Below are 16,225 nucleotides of genomic sequence, written 5' to 3'. Positions count from 1 at the left end.
CCACTTTTTCTCCACTTTTTCTCCACTTTTTCTCCACTTTTTCTCCTCTTAATCTCCACTTTTTCTCCTCTTATGCTCCACTTTTTCTCCACTTTTTCTCCACTTTTTCTCCACGTTTTCTCCACTTTTTTCTCCACTTTTTCTCCTCTTATGCTCCACTTTTTCTCCACTTTTTCTCCACTTTTTCTCCACTTTTTCTCCACGTTTTCTCCACGTTTTCTCCACTTTTTTCTCCACTTTTTCTCCTCTTATTCTCCACTTTTTCTCCACTTTTTCTCCACTTTTTCTCCACTTTTTCTCCTCTTATGCTCCACTTTTTCTCCACTTTTTCTCCACTTTTTCTCCATTTTTTTCTCCACTTATTCTCCACTTTTTCTCCTCTTATTCTCCACTTTTTCTCCACTTTTTCTCCACTTTTTCTCCTCTTATTCTCCACTTTTTCTCCACTTTTTCTCCACTTTTTCTCCATTTTTTTCTCCACTTTCTCCACTTTTTCTCCACTTTTTTCTCCACTTTTTCTCCTCTTATGCTCCACTTTTTCTCCTCTTAATCTCCACTTTTTCTCCACTTTTTCTCCACTTTTTCTCCACTTTTTTCTCCACTTTTTCTCCTCTTATGCTCCACTTTTTCTCCACTTTTTCTCCACTTTTTCTCCACTTTTTCTCCACTTTTTCTCCTCTTAATCTCCACTTTTTCTCCTCTTATGCTCCACTTTTTCTCCACTTTTTCTCCACTTTTTCTCCACGTTTTCTCCACTTTTTTCTCCACTTTTTCTCCTCTTATGCTCCACTTTTTCTCCACTTTTTCTCCACTTTTTCTCCACTTTTTCTCCACGTTTTCTCCACGTTTTCTCCACTTTTTTCTCCACTTTTTCTCCTCTTATGCTCCACTTTTTCTCCACTTTTTCTCCTCTTAATCTCCACTTTTTCTCCACTTTTTCTCCACTTTTTCTCCACTTTTTCTCCACTTTTTTCTCCACTTTTTCTCCACTTTTTCTCCTCTTATGCTCCACTTTTTCTCCACTTTTTCTCCACTTTTTCTCCACGTTTTCTCCACATTTTCTCCACTTTTTTCTCCACTTTTTCTCCTCTTATGCTCCACTTTTTCTCCACTTTTTCTCCACTTTTTCTCCTCTTAATCTCCACTTTTTCTCCACTTTTTCTCCACTTTTTCTCCACTTTTTCTCCACTTTTTTCTCCACTTTTTCTCCACTTTTTCTCCTCTTATGCTCCACTTTTTCTCCACTTTTTCTCCACTTTTTCTCCACTTTTTCTCCTCTTATGCTCCACTTTTTCTCCACTTTTTCTCCACTTTTTCTCCTCTTATGCTCCACTTTTTCTCCACTTTTTCTCCACTTTTTTCTCCACTTTTTCTCCTCTTATGCTCCACTTTTTCTCCACTTTTTCTCCACTTTTTCTCCACTTTTTCTCCTCTTATGCTCCACTTTTTCTCCACTTTTTCTCCACTTTTTCTCCATTTTTTTCTCCACTTATTCTCCACTTTTTCTCCTCTTATTCTCCACTTTTTCTCCACTTTTTCTCCACTTTTTCTCCTCTTATTCTCCACTTTTTCTCCACTTTTTCTCCACTTTTTCTCCATTTTTTTCTCCACTTTCTCCACTTTTTCTCCACTTTTTTCTCCACTTTTTCTCCTCTTATGCTCCACTTTTTCTCCTCTTAATCTCCACTTTTTCTCCACTTTTTCTCCACTTTTTCTCCACTTTTTTCTCCACTTTTTCTCCTCTTATGCTCCACTTTTTCTCCACTTTTTCTCCACTTTTTCTCCACTTTTTCTCCACTTTTTCTCCTCTTAATCTCCACTTTTTCTCCTCTTATGCTCCACTTTTTCTCCACTTTTTCTCCACTTTTTCTCCACTTTTTCTCCACTTTTTCTCCTCTTATGCTCCACTTTTTCTCCACTTTTTCTCCTCTTAATCTCCACTTTTTCTCCTCTTATGCTCCACTTTTTCTCCACTTTTTCTCCACTTTTTCTCCTCTTATGCTCCACTTTTTCTCCACTTTTTCTCCTCTTATGCTCCACTTTTTCTCCACTTTTTCTCCACTTTTTTCTCCACTTTTTCTCCTCTTATGCTCCACTTTTTCTCCACTTTTTCTCCACTTATGCTCCACTTTTTCTCCACTTTTTCTCCACTTTTTTCTCCACTTTTTCTCCTCTTAATCTCCACTTTTTCTCCACTTTTTCTCCACTTTTTCTCCACTTTTTCTCCACTTTTTCTCCACTTTTTTCTCCACTTTTTCTCCACTTTTTCTCCTCTTATGTTCCACTTATTCTCCACTTTTTCTCCACTTTTTCTCTACTTTTTCTATGGTCGGTCTACCCATTAGCTCTGCCATGCATAGTGTAGCTCTACACCTACTGCACATGTTACTTTATGATTGACATCTCTTTCGTACCAGAGCTGTCTAAGTCTACTCTGACCCCATATTTGTCATTACTATATTGTCCTTGTACTGTATTATGACATTTGTATCATGTGTTTCATTTCTTGCTGTGTTGCAATTTTTTTGCTGCATCCCAATTGTACCTCTACATTGTTCGAGTTTATGTTATTGTTCTCTCACTCTTATGTGATACTGATTATTGTCATTTTTCATGATTACATGCAGATAAGTCCAATCTGACGAAGGCTCAGGCCGAAACGTCATTTGTAACTTGTTTTGGACAAAAACATATATGCTTATGAAAAAAAAAATTTCTTAATACGGACCAATAAAGAGTGATTTTGCATTACTATCCGTTGTGACTTACTGACTTAGTCTGGGAGATATAGAGTGCCGAGGTTACTCACTAATTTTATCTATTATTACCTCTGAGCACCTATATACCAGTGAGCAGAGCTTCCTCTACAGTAGTTCTCCTGATTAGGCATGCCCTTACCTCATGAGCAGGGCATTGCAGCTTTGGTAGCAACCATTACGACATGGACTCTGCTGCTGTGGACCCGGGGAGAGTGAGTGCAGATTCATTGCACCCACACTCCTCACATGAAGGGTCCGCACTCCTAGAAAATGGGGGATACGTTCCCTGAGTGTCTCCCCCCCATATTCTAGACGGTCCAGAGTCGTCGTGGGACCCCTTTATTTTTTTTCTTACAATAAATTGGTGAAAGAGGAAATGTTTTGGGGACTGTTTTTTCAAATAAATTTCTTTTGTCGATTTTTTGTTTTTGTTAGTACTGACAGTTTATGATGTTGGGTATCTAATAGACGCCATGACATCACAAACTGCTGGGCTTGATCTCAGGTGACTTTACAGCTAGTATCAACCCGATTTATTACCCCGTTTGCCACTGCACCAGGGCACGGGATGAGCTGGGGTGAAGCGCCAGGATTGGCGCATCTAGTGGATGCGCCACGTCTGGGGTGCCTGCGGCCTGCTATTTTTAGGCTGTGAAGGCCCAATAACTATGGACCTTCCCACCCTGAGAATACCAGACCACAGCTGTCCGCTTTACCTTGGCTGGTGATCCAATTTGGGGGGTCCCCTACTTTTATTGTGTAATTATTAATATTTATAAAATAATTATAAAAAAGAGCCTGAGGGGACCTCCACATTGGATCCCCAACCACGGTAAAGCTGCCAGCTGTGGTTTTCAGGCTACAGCCGTCTGCTTTACCCTAGCTGGCTATCAAAAATGGGGGGACCCAACGTAATTTTTTTTTTTTAACTATTTTTTAAATAGAAAAAATTAATGGGCTTCCCTGTATTTTGATTGCCAACCAAGGTAACGGCAGGCAGATGGGGGTGGCAACCCATAGCTGTCTGCTTTATCTGCGCTGAGAATCAAAAATACCGCGGAGCGCTACGTCATTTTTTTAAAGATTTATTTTTACAGCACTGTGATGTCCAGCAATCAAAATACAGGGAAGCCCATTTTATTTTTAGTTATTTAAATAAATAATTAAAAAAAATATATGTTAGCTCCCACTGCATTTTTTGTATTGCTAGCTAAGGGTAATCCAAGCAGCTACTGGCTGCTAACCCCCACTGCTTGGTGTTACCTTCACTGGCAATGGAAAATCCAGGGAAGCATTTTTTTTTTTTTTGCCAAAAAGCTACAAAAAAAGGACGTGAGCTTCGCCATATTTTTGTATGCTAGCCCAGGTATAGCAGGCAGGTGCTGGAAGAGTTGGATACAGCGCCAGAAGATGGCGCTTCTATGAAAATGCCATTTTCTGAGGTGGCTGCAGACTGCAATTCGCAGCAGTGGGGCCCAGAAAGCTCAGGCCAACCGGTGGTGCGGATTCCAATCCCAGCTGCCTAGTTGTACCTGGCTGGACACAAAAATGGGGCAAAGCCTACGTCATTTGTTTTCTAATTATTTCATGAAATTCATGAAATAATAAAAAAAGGGCTTCCCTTTATTTTTGGTTCCCAGCCGGGTACAAATAGGCAACTGGGGGTTGGGGGCAGCCGTACCTGCCTGCTGTACCTGGCTAGCATACAAAAATATGGCGAAGCCACATAATTTTTTCAGGGGGCAAAAAACTTCTGCATACAGTCCTGGATGGAGTATGCTGAGCCTTGTAGTTCTGCAGCTGCTGTCTGTCTGTATGGAGAAGAGCAGACAGCAGCTGCAGAACTACAAGGCTCAGCATACTCCATCCAGGACTGTATGCAGAAGTTTTTTGCCCACCAAAAAAATGACGTGGGCTTTGCCATATTTTTGTATGCTAGCCAGGTACAGCTGGCAGCCACGGGCTGCCTCCAACCCCCAGTTGCCTATTTGTACCCGGCTGGGAACCAAAAATATAGGGAAGCCCGTTTTTTTTTAATTATTTCATTTATTTCATGAAATAATTAAAAAACAAATGACGTGGGCTTCGCCCTATTTTTGTGTCCAGCCGGGTACAACTAGGCAGCTGGGGATTGGAATCCGCAGCACAGGTTAGCCCGAGGTTTGTGGGCGCCTCTGCTGCGGATTTCAGTCCGCAGCCGTCCCAGAAAATGGCGCTCTCATAGAAGCGCCATCATCTGGCGCTGTATCCAACTCTTCCAACAGCCCTGGAGCCGGGTGGCTTGTTGGGTAATCATGAGTTAGTACTGGCTTTGTTTTACCAGCCAGTATTAAGCCAGAGATTCTTAATGTCAGGCACGTTTGACCCGGCCATTAAGAATCTCCAATAAAGGGTTAAAAAAAGACACCACACAGAGAAAAAATACTTTAATAGAAATAAATACACAGACACATTAGAGACTCCATCTTTATTACCCCTGTCAGCCCTCCACGATCCTGCTCTTCTGTCTTCTTTCTTTCTAGTGTAGTAGTAGTGACGATTGTAGTGAGGGGCATCACTTGGGGCTGGGGAACCTCCATCCTAACTACAATGCTCACTACAATCGGGAAGCAGCGTGCAGCCTTCACTCCGTGAGTGATCACTGCTGGCTGCTAGCGGTAACGCTGACAGACGCGTTACCATAGCAACGGTGCTCCCGGAGCCGCGGTTAGCGGTGACGTCACCGCTAACTGCGTTGCTATGGCAACGGTGATCTCCGTTAATGACCGGCTGTGTCAGCCGGTCCCTAACGGAACGGGGAGTCGACCGTGTGCTAGAGCATGTCGCCGGTACACGGCGATACACATATGTGCACCGTGTACCGGAGAGATGCACTCGCAGGTCCTACATGACGTGTCATAGTCATGTGACCAGTCTGTAGCCAATGAGATAATAGCCACGTGACTGGTCACATGGCTATTTTGACGTCACGATAGGTCCTGCTTCTCTGCTGGCAGTGCAGGTCACCGGGAGGATTCAGCGATCATCGGATGGAATAGCGGCAGGAGCCAGAGTGCAGAAGGGATCGCGAGGACCGGTAAGTGTTATGGCAATGTTTATTAACTGTTTGTGTACATTTATAATGCATTTTTATGTGTTTGTGATTGCCTCCCATTATAGCCTATACGTTCGAGTTCGGTTCGTCGAACGTTCGACGAACCGAACTCGAACGGGACCCCCGTTCGGCGAACCGGCCTCGAGCTGAACCGGGACCGGTTCGCTCATCTCTAGTTGTTAACCCCTCCGTGGGCAGGGATGGTGGCCCCGGGACCCATTGGGATTCGCTGGTGCAGGGAGATGGGCGACCGCAGGGTGCTGGTGTACTCACCATGAAGGAAACACACGAGTCTCTGGTAAACCAAGGTGATGGTGGTCGGTGCCCGCAGCCGGCTGCGTTCTGGTCCCCCACCCGGCTGGTGGTCTCTGTCTTTCTCCTGCACTTTTGTGTGATGGTGGACTGCCAGTGTTTGCAACTTCAGGAGTCTGCTCCCGGCTGGATGTAGCCTAAGGAGCCCATGCCCACAGACGCTGGCCCATGGGATCTCTGAGCCCTGGCGGTGGCCTGTTATCCCGCCTCAGTGGACTGTTGCCTCAATCGGGACTTTGGGTGGGACAGGACCTCTTGTCCTGGCCTCAATCAGTTAATTAACCAGTTCCAGTCGCTTCTGGACCTAGCTTCAGGGTCTGAGTACCCCCCGTGTGCTCTGGTTTCCGGGTCGGTTCCCGGGGTCGGTACCTGCGGGCCACTACCCTGTCCTGGTCCACCTCGATTCCACCGAGCCGTCTTCCTGGCTCCTGCAGACGGAGACCGCCGTCTGCCTCCTAGACAAAGGTACCAGGGCTCCTACCCTGGCACCTGTCAGTTTGCTTCAGGCCTGACACACAGGTCTGACCTCCACTCTCACTGAACTCTAAAACTGAACTATTTACTTTCCCGCCCCCGGGCTGTCTAGACTCCTTGGTGGGCGTCTTCCAACCGCCTGGTTCCACCCTCTGGTGTGTCCATCTAGCCCTGAGGGGCGTGACTAGTGTTTTAAGGTTGGCTGATGTCACCTGTGAGGGAAAGGTGTTATGCAGGGGCCTATCTGCGACTACCTGGCCCAGCCAGGGTGTCACATATGCCCCTCCATTGCTGTATGCCCCCCTCCTCACTAATGTGTATGCCCCCCCAGTAATGTGAATGTCCCAAGCCTCTCCTGTGATGTATATACAGCAGTGTCAGTGTGCTCTGTGTGCAGTCATATCTCTTAGTGACGGCCACCAATCAGCTGAGCACAGCCACACGCCTTGGAGGAGCTGGACAGGATACAAGCGGAGGAGGTGAGAGAGGCTGCTGCTAATGTGTCTGTGTGGGTATGTATGACAAGTGTCTATGTATGTCAGTGTATATGACTGTGTATGGATTTGTCTATTTATATGTGTTTTTCAGAATTTCTCTTTAAATATGTATGTGTATGTGTTCTGCCTTGGCAGCCTGCTAATAGTCATTCATTGCAATTTCCGTTACAATGCCTAGAGGTCGTTGTTATTCTTTTGAATTCCTCAGTTTCTCTTTAAGCTAAATGTATTCTGTGTAAGGAACGCCCTTCTGAGCTGAGAAGAAGCTTGCAGCCATTTTCTGTTTGGATTTGGTAGGAAAGGACCTGCTGACTCGCCTCTCTGTACATTCACCCCTGCCTAGTGTAATCCGGTGAGCAAATCAAATTACATGTGTTAGTGATAGAATCTTCGATGGAAGACTGAAGTAAATGCATTGTACATTGTAATCCTACATCTTAGTCCCTGCCTTGTTTGTATAGATAAGATTTTCTATGTGTTGCAACTGCAGTGACCTTTCACTTACATCCTCATTATAACTGCATCTCATATACTGTTATGCTATGTTAACTCTGTATTAACACTGTACTGACTGTAATCATTTTCTTGTCATAGTTTTTACCCGTATTCAACTGCATCTTGGATATACCGTATACCGTATTCAACTGCATCTTGGATATTCCTATATTCACTGTATATTCCACGTATACTGCAATCAAGTTCACGTTACCAGCTAATAAATCAAGGCTACTGAATTCCAGTCTGTTTATTTGAAATGTGAACGAGGGTTTAGCTGTATGCCGGAGATTCACAGCGTGAAATGAAATGAAAGAAGGCAGAACTGTAAAAACGGACACTGACCGCAGGCGGTAGTTGAATAGACTGCATGGGACCGCTATCACCCACACTGCACCACATACGGGTACTACAGCAGTCACCATACAGCCGCAGAGATCAAGACCGCAGCCCTCCCCAGCAAGCACAACAGCTTTCCCGCCACGCGGAACCCGTTCACGTGTAGACCCAGCTTTTCCGCCCAAGTTATCATCAATCCACAGCTGAGTGCACAATGTCTGCGTCTTGAGCACCCTCAGTCAGGATAAGGTCCCGAGCAAGCTGCTCCAACAAGTCTTCAGTGAAAGAGTTCGCTGCTCTCGCTCGTGCAGAAGCTGAGGCTGCAAAAGTAAAATCCACCTTTGCTGCACAAGAGATGCAACTAAAGCTAAGACAAGCAGACCAAGATGCAGAAAGAACACGCTTGCCAGCTGAACAAGAAGCTGAAAAAGCACACCTGCAGGCCTCTCTGGACAAACTTATTGCAAAAAAGGAGGCAGCAGCGGCAATAGCTAAAGCAGAGTTCCTGGAGGCCACGGAGTATTCTGAATCCGAGGAACGCAGCAACGTACTTGGACCAGACGTAGAGCAACAGGATCCAACCCAACGCGTCTCAGAGTATGTCCACTAGCACCCCGGAACGGACGACAACCCTGATCCATGACATCGATCAGCCTATATCGACTACCAGAGACTCCATCCCGAACTGCAGTACTGTAAGCAAGAAAGTATGCAGCAGGTCGACGTCAACTACAACCACAGTTCTACAGAACAGAAGGTATCACCTCCATCCCGAATTAGAGGGACACCCTTTGCTTCAGAACGGTATTATACAGACTACCCTGAGACTGAAGCTCCTAAAAGGTATGGTGATACACCACACATTAGACATGACTATAACACACCAGCTCGCACCAGCACCAACCAAGTTACCATGGACTTTGCAAAGTTCTTTGCTCGCCGAGAACTGGTTACTAAGGGACTTGTAAAGTTCACTGACAAAGCTGAGAACTATAGGTCATGGTGAGCCTCGTTCCAGAACACCATTCGGGGTCTGGACCTTTCTTGTAGCGAGGAGTTAGATCTCCTAGTAAAGTGGCTTGGTAATGAGTCGGCTGAGCATGCCAAACGTCTAAGAGACATTAATATAAAGCATCCAGCCACAGGCCTATGTATGGTGTGGGAAAGACTTGATGAATGCTATGGGTCCATAGAAGCCATTGAAAATACTTTATACCAAAGAATTGATGGTTTTCCTAAGATAGGGCCTAAAGGTTATCAAAAACTTAGAGAACCGAGTGATTTATTGATAGAGTTACAGGTTGCCCAAGAGGAAAGAAATTTGCCCGGATTGGCTTTCCTGGACACTGCCAGGGGAGTTAATCCGATCGTGCAGAAACTTCCTTACAACCTACAAGAAAAGTGGGTCACATGTGGTATTCATAATGTGCCTTTTCCTCCCTTCACTGTATTTGTAAATTTTGTTGTTCAACAAGCTAAAGTCAGAAATGACCACAATTTTGACTTCACCCTGTCGTGTCCCACTACCCCTGGTGTCAAACTCAGTAGGACACCCGTGGCAGTCCATAAACTAACATTGTTTCCACAGGACCTTCTCAACATGCTAGTAAGCCACCTCCAGAAGAGAACAGACCTCAAGATGTCAGTAAGCAGTGTACCCTACACAAGAAACCGCATCCACTACTAAAATGCAGAGCCTTCAGGGAGAAGTCTTTAGAGGATCGCAAAGGTTTCCTCAAGGAAAACAATATCTGCTTCAAATGCTGTGCTACAACATCACACCTCGCCAGGAATTGTGAAGCTAGCAAGGAAATGTGCAGAATGCAGCAGCACAGATCACAATACAGCCTTACACCCTGGTCCACCCCCACGAGTGTTGTCACAAGCAGAGGAGCACAATGCCAAACAGAAGGATACTGACATGGACTCCCCTGAGGTCACCTCTCAATGTACCGAGATCTGCGGAGGTCCCGTAGGCGGAAGATCCTGTTCAAAAATCTGCCTTGTCCGAGTCAACCCAGCAGGCCATAGGGACAAAGCGATCAAGATATATGCAATCCTGGATGATCAGAGCAACAGATCTCTAGGCACGTCCATCTTCTTCAACAACTTCCGCATTGTAGGCCCCGGTTCTCCCTACTCCTTGAAGACATGCGCAGGTACCGTTGAGACGGTAGGGAGGAAAGCAACCGGATACAAAGTGGAGTCTGTAGATGGCCAGATCTGTCTATCATTACCGACCATACTGGAGTGCAATCAGATTCCCGACAACAGGTGTGAGATACCTTCACCGGAGGTAGCTTCTGATCACCCCCATCTGAAGCGTATAGCTCACCTGATACCTGAGTTGGACCCAGAAGCCCCAAAAGCTTTACTCTTGGGAAGAGATATACTAAGAGTTCACAAGACTAGAGAATACATCAACGGCTTCCAAAACGCTCCATACGCACAGAAGCTCGATCTTGGATGGGTCATTATAGGAGACGTCTGTCTAGGAGGAGCACACAAGCCGACCTCAGTCAACAGTATGCTCACCAATACATTAGAAAATGGACGCCCGTCTCTCTTCCAGCCATGTCAGAATAGTCTGCTGGTAAAAGAGCTACCGTGCAGCACCCCTCTGCCTTGCCCTTTCTCAGTTCCTTCCAACAAAGACCACGCTTGTGAAAGTGAACAAAACCACATAGGGTGTGCAGTCTTCCACAGGACAAAGGAAGACAACAAGACAGCGATGTCCATAGAAGACAGGATGTTCTTGGACACCATGGATCGGGAAATATTCAAAGACAAATCAAACAGTTGGGTCGCACCATTACCATTTCGACCTCGGAGACGACGCCTACCAAACAACAGGGAAATGGTCTACAATCACTTCATCTCCCTCAAGCACAAACTTCAGAGGTCACCTGAGACAAAAGAACACTTCTTTACCTTCATGGAGAAGATCTTACAGAACAACCACGCAGAGGTCGCACCCGCACTTCAAAACTCCGAGGAGTGTTGGTACTTACCTATCTTCGGTGTGTACCATCCCAAAAAGCCAGGCCAGATAAGAGTGGTATTTGACTCGAGCGCCAAATGTGAAGACGTCTCGTTGAATGATGTCCTATTGTCGGGCCCAGACCTCAACAACAGACTCCTAGAAGTACTAATCTATTTCCGCAAGGATTCAATGGCATTCATGGCTGACATACAACAGATGTTCTACTGTTTTCTCGTCAAAGAGGAACACAGAAACTATTTGAGGTTCTTCTGGTATCGCGACAATGACCCCGATAAAGACATTGCAGAGTACTGGACGAGGGTACACATCTTCGGGAACAGTCCTTCCCCAGCAGTCGATATCTATGGCCTCAGAAATTCTGCCAAAGAGGGTGAAGAAAAGTATGGGTCAGATGTCAGATCCTTCGTAGAAAAAGACTTCTATGTAGATGACTGCCTGAAGTCCACAGCAACAACTGAGGCTGCAATCAGTCTCCTAAAAAGGGCTCAAGAACTGCTTGCTCTGTCTAACCTGAGGTTGCATAAAATTGCCTCCAACAGCTGAGAATTGATGGAAGCCTTTCCCTCTCAAGACTATTCCAATGATCTAAAGGACTTAGACCTAAGCATTGACTCCCTTCCCATGCAGCGGAGCCTAGGATTGCTTTGGGATTTGAAGACGGATGCCTTAACCTTTCAGATCAACAAAGACAAGAAACCCTTCACGCGCAGAGTTCTTTCTTTTGTGAATAACTTTTACGAACCATTGGGATTCATGGCTCCAGTAACCATCCAAGGCAAGATGATGCTAAGGGACTTCACCCAAGAGACATCTGATTGGGATGACCCACTTCCAGCAGAAAAAGCAGATCTGTGGACTGAGTGGAGGAAGTCTCTCGAAGCCTTGACCAACCTTCGTGTAAAACGACCGTATGCTCCTGTGCCATCCATGGAAGTCAAAACACAAAAACTTTGTGTCTTCTGTGATGCATCAGTCAAAGTGATCGCAGCAGTAGCGTACCTCAAAACCACAGATGCAAATGAACAGAGCCACATTGGGTTCGTTATGAGCCAGACAAAACTGGCACCACTCCGTGAACACACGATACCCAGACTTGAGCTCTGCGCTGCCGTTCTCGCGGTTGAATTGGCCAAACTTATCTCAGATGGGATGAGTCTGGAGATCAAAGATGTCAAATTTTATACAGACAGCAAAGTGGTACTTGGTTATATCTGCAATGAAACACGATGCTTTTATGTCTACGTCAGCAACCGGGTACTAAGGATAAGAAGATCCACTTGCTCTAGTCAATGGCACTACGTTTATACCCATCACAATCCTGCAGACCACGCGACTAGATCTGTGGCACCAAGTCATCTGAGAGACACTACATGGTTCACAGGTCCTGCCTTCTTGCACCGTTCGATGCGTGACATCAGAGAGTCTGATACATTTGAGCTAGTGGACCCAGATGACGATGAAGAGCTTCATCCTCAAGTGTCTGTTCTACATACAGTGACCTCAAGTAATCACCTCAAATCTCATCGATTCAGCAGGTTCTCGACTTGGAAGTCACTCGATCGAGCCATCGCTTTTCTACTTCATGTAGTTCAGTCCTATAAGATAACACTACCTACAAGTCAAAGACCTTGTAGAGGATGGCATCACTGCAAGCATGCATTCACCGCTTCTAATCTGGAAAGGGCTAAGATCGCAATACTCCGCGTTATACAAAATGTAACCAATGTCTTTTGGGACAGATGGAAAATGCAGTACCTCTCCACTCTGCAAACCAGGACGAAGTGGCAGAAAGACCACCCAAACCTCAAAACTGGCGATGTTGTACTTGTGAAAGACAGTCAAGCATATCAAAATGAGTGGCCACTCGGCCTAGTCACCAAACCTTTTCCCAGCAAGGATGGGAAAGTATGTAAGGTAGAGGTCAGAGTGTGCAAGCTTGGGGAGAACAAACTGTTCCTCAGGCCTGTAACTAAACTCATGTTACTGATTTCCCCAAAGGAACCAAATAGTGGCATCCATTGACGCCAAGCGGGGAGTGTTCTGCCTTGGCAGTCTGCTAATAGTCATTCATTGCAATTTCTGTTACAACCCCTAGAGGTCGTTGTTATTCTTTTGAGTTGCTGAGTTTCTCTTTAAGCTAAATGTATTCTGGGTAAGGAACGCCCCTCTGAGCTGAGAAGAAGCTTGCAGCCATTTTCTGTTTGGATTTGTTAGGAAAGGACCTGCTGTCATGTCAAATTACATGTGTTAGTGATAGAATCTTAGGGGTACTTTGCACACTACGACATCGATGTCGGTGGGGTAAAATCGAAAGTGACGCACATCAGGCGTCGCTGTCGATGTCGTAGTGTGTAAATCCTTTTTGATACGATTAACGAGCACAAAAGCGTCGTAATCGTATCATCGGTGTAGTGTCCGACATTTTCATATTTTCGCTGCAGCGACGGTACTATGTTGTTCCTCGCTCCCCTGTGGCAGCACAAATCGCTGTGTGAGAAGCCGCAGAAGCGAGGAACATCAGCTTACCTGCGTCACCGCGGCTCACACCGGCTATGCGGAAGGATGGAGGTGGGCGGGATGTTTACGTCCCGCTCATCTCCGCCCCTCCGCTTCTATTGGCCGCCTGCTGTGTGACATTGCTGTGACGCCGCACGACCAGCCCCATAAGGAAGGAGGCGGTTCACCGGCCAGAGCGACGTCGCAGGGCAGGTAATTGCGTGTGAAGCTGCCGTAGCGATAATTTTCGCTACGGCAGCTATCAAAAGATATTGCTGCTGCGACGATGGCGGGGACTATCGCGCTCGGCATCGCAAGCATCGGCTTGCGATGTCGTAGTGTGCAAAGTACCCCTTAGATGGAAGACTGAAGTAAATGCATTGTACATTGTAATCCTACATCTTAGTCCCTGCCTTGTTTGTATAGATAAGATTTTCTATGTGTTGCAACTGCAGTGACCTTTCACCTACATCCTCATTATATCTGCATCTCATATACTGTTATGCTATGTTAACTCTGTATTAACACTGTACTGACTGTAATCATTTTCTTTTTATAGTTTTTACCTGTATTAAACTGCATCTTAGATATACCGTATTCACCTGTATATTGGATATTCCTATATTCACTGTATATTCCACGTATACTGCAATCAAGTTCACGTTACCAGATAATAAATCAAGGCTACTGAATTCCAGTCTGTTTATTTGAAATGTGAACGAGGGTTTAGCTGTATGCCGGAGATTCACAGCGTTACGTGAAAGAAGGCAGAACAGTATGTATGCCTGTATGTGTATGTATCTGTATGTGCGTGGCTGCTTGTGCATGGGGCCCACTGAGCCTCTTTCACTTGTGGTGTCCAAAGACCTGGAGCCGACCCTGTTGCTGTCTAAACAGTGCATCTTTTTTTATCTGCATCTTGGCTGCGCTTTTGAAGATGCAGCCAAGAGGCAGCATGTTAATTCTTTTTGCGTTTTTCCAACATTTTTCAGCCCTTCCGGTCATTAATTTGGCTTAAAAAACGCATCGGGCAAAATGCGGTAAAAACTAGTCAAAAATACTGCATCTTTGTGGTTACAAAAGTCGCACTGTGTGAACATAGCCTTAATGGTTTCTATTAACGTATATGCATGTCCAGAGCTGAATCCCCATCCGCCCGGTGGGCGTCAGGAAATGTGGCGTATGGAAGACCACACCACCCCGGTGTCGCTCGGGGGCCCGAGTTCTTCTAATAGTGGCCCCAGCCCATGGACCGTGGTAGGCCGGCGCGACGGGACTTGGAACTCTGTCTCCCCGGAGTCGGGTTGTTTGTGAATGCAGCCCAAAGCAGCTGGTAAACTCCGTCTAAAGGCTGCTTTACACCAGACAATCTATCGTGCGATAGATCGTCGGGGTCACGGTTTTTGTGACGCACATCCGGTATCGCTGGCGATGCCGGCCTGTGTGACACCTCCTAGCGACGCAGTATTGCTCACAAATCGTGAGTCGTGTACTGGTCGCTAGGTTCCATAATATCGTTTAATTTAGTTGTTCATCGTTTCCGTGGTAGCACACGCCGCTCCGTGTGACACCCCGGGAACGATGAACAGCAGCTCACCTGCGTCACGCAGCCGCCGCCGCCTATGTGAACGAAGGAGGTGGGCGGGATGTTTACGTCCCGCTCATCTCCGCCCCTCTGCTTCCATTGGCCGGCGGCCGTGTGACGTAGCTGTGACGCCAAACGTCCCTCCCACTCCAGGAAGTGGACGTTCGCCGCCAACAGCGTGGTCGCACGAGAGGTAAGTACGTGTGACGCGGGTTACCGACTTGGTGTGACACGGGCAGCGATTTGCCCGTGACGCAAAAAGGACGGGGGCGGGTACGATCGATTGTGAAATTGCACAATCGGTCGTACCGTGTAAAGCAGCCTTTAGGCTAAATACTGGCGCGAGACTTGTATGCATGCTGATCTACATGCTTAGACCCGGATGTATGTGTCTCATAGTCCTATTTTCCTCATTAAGAGTTTTTCAACATTCACATCTATGTTCTCATTTAGTGTGAATGGTCTATTATCTAAGGCCAATCACACTTTCACATTGTTCGTGCTATCCTTCCGCCAACCAATAACATCCCTTCTGGCCGCCTGGCTGGATGTCATGCCGTACATTAGTACACAATATCCTGGGCAGAAACTGCCAACCATTGATATCACATTCAGTCTCGTGAGCAGATGTGACATCCACTACATCCCAGTTGTCAATAACTTGCTGCCCGCAGATGTTGTTAAAGGGGCGGTCGGGGGCCTTGTTAGTCGTAGCAGAGTCTGCTGTTCAGCTGCAGGGCAGCCCAGTGTTCTTCCTCTGCATACCAACTACCATTGTAGTGCAATACAATAATACATTTTATTCATGCGCCACAAGCACTGACAGTGTTACAGATTCTTTCAAACAAACTTCTTTACTTGTCAACTTCAAAAACAGTCTTATCTCGCCAGAGGAGGGCACATTTTTGTTCCCTGAAGGGGTCACCATTAGCAACAGATAATTCATACACTTTTCCTGTCGATCGCTTATGTGATACTCAGGCTCCTGTTGGCGTCCCTAAGCTTCTCATCCTCTCCTTCAGCTTCATTGTTCTGGTCAGTCAGGACCTACTCTTCTCTCAAGAGCCCAGTGACCTTCCACTGATTGAGGGGATTTGATAGGTATCCACCAGGGAATAGCCACCACCCGGGCCGCACTGCGTAACTGGTACCCGGATTTGACCCAGAAGT

The sequence above is a fragment of the Anomaloglossus baeobatrachus genome, chromosome 3, assembly GCF_048569485.1.
Source record: "Anomaloglossus baeobatrachus isolate aAnoBae1 chromosome 3, aAnoBae1.hap1, whole genome shotgun sequence".
Taxonomy (NCBI): Eukaryota; Metazoa; Chordata; class Amphibia; order Anura; family Aromobatidae; genus Anomaloglossus; species Anomaloglossus baeobatrachus.
This window is presented reverse-complemented; position numbering follows the sequence as displayed.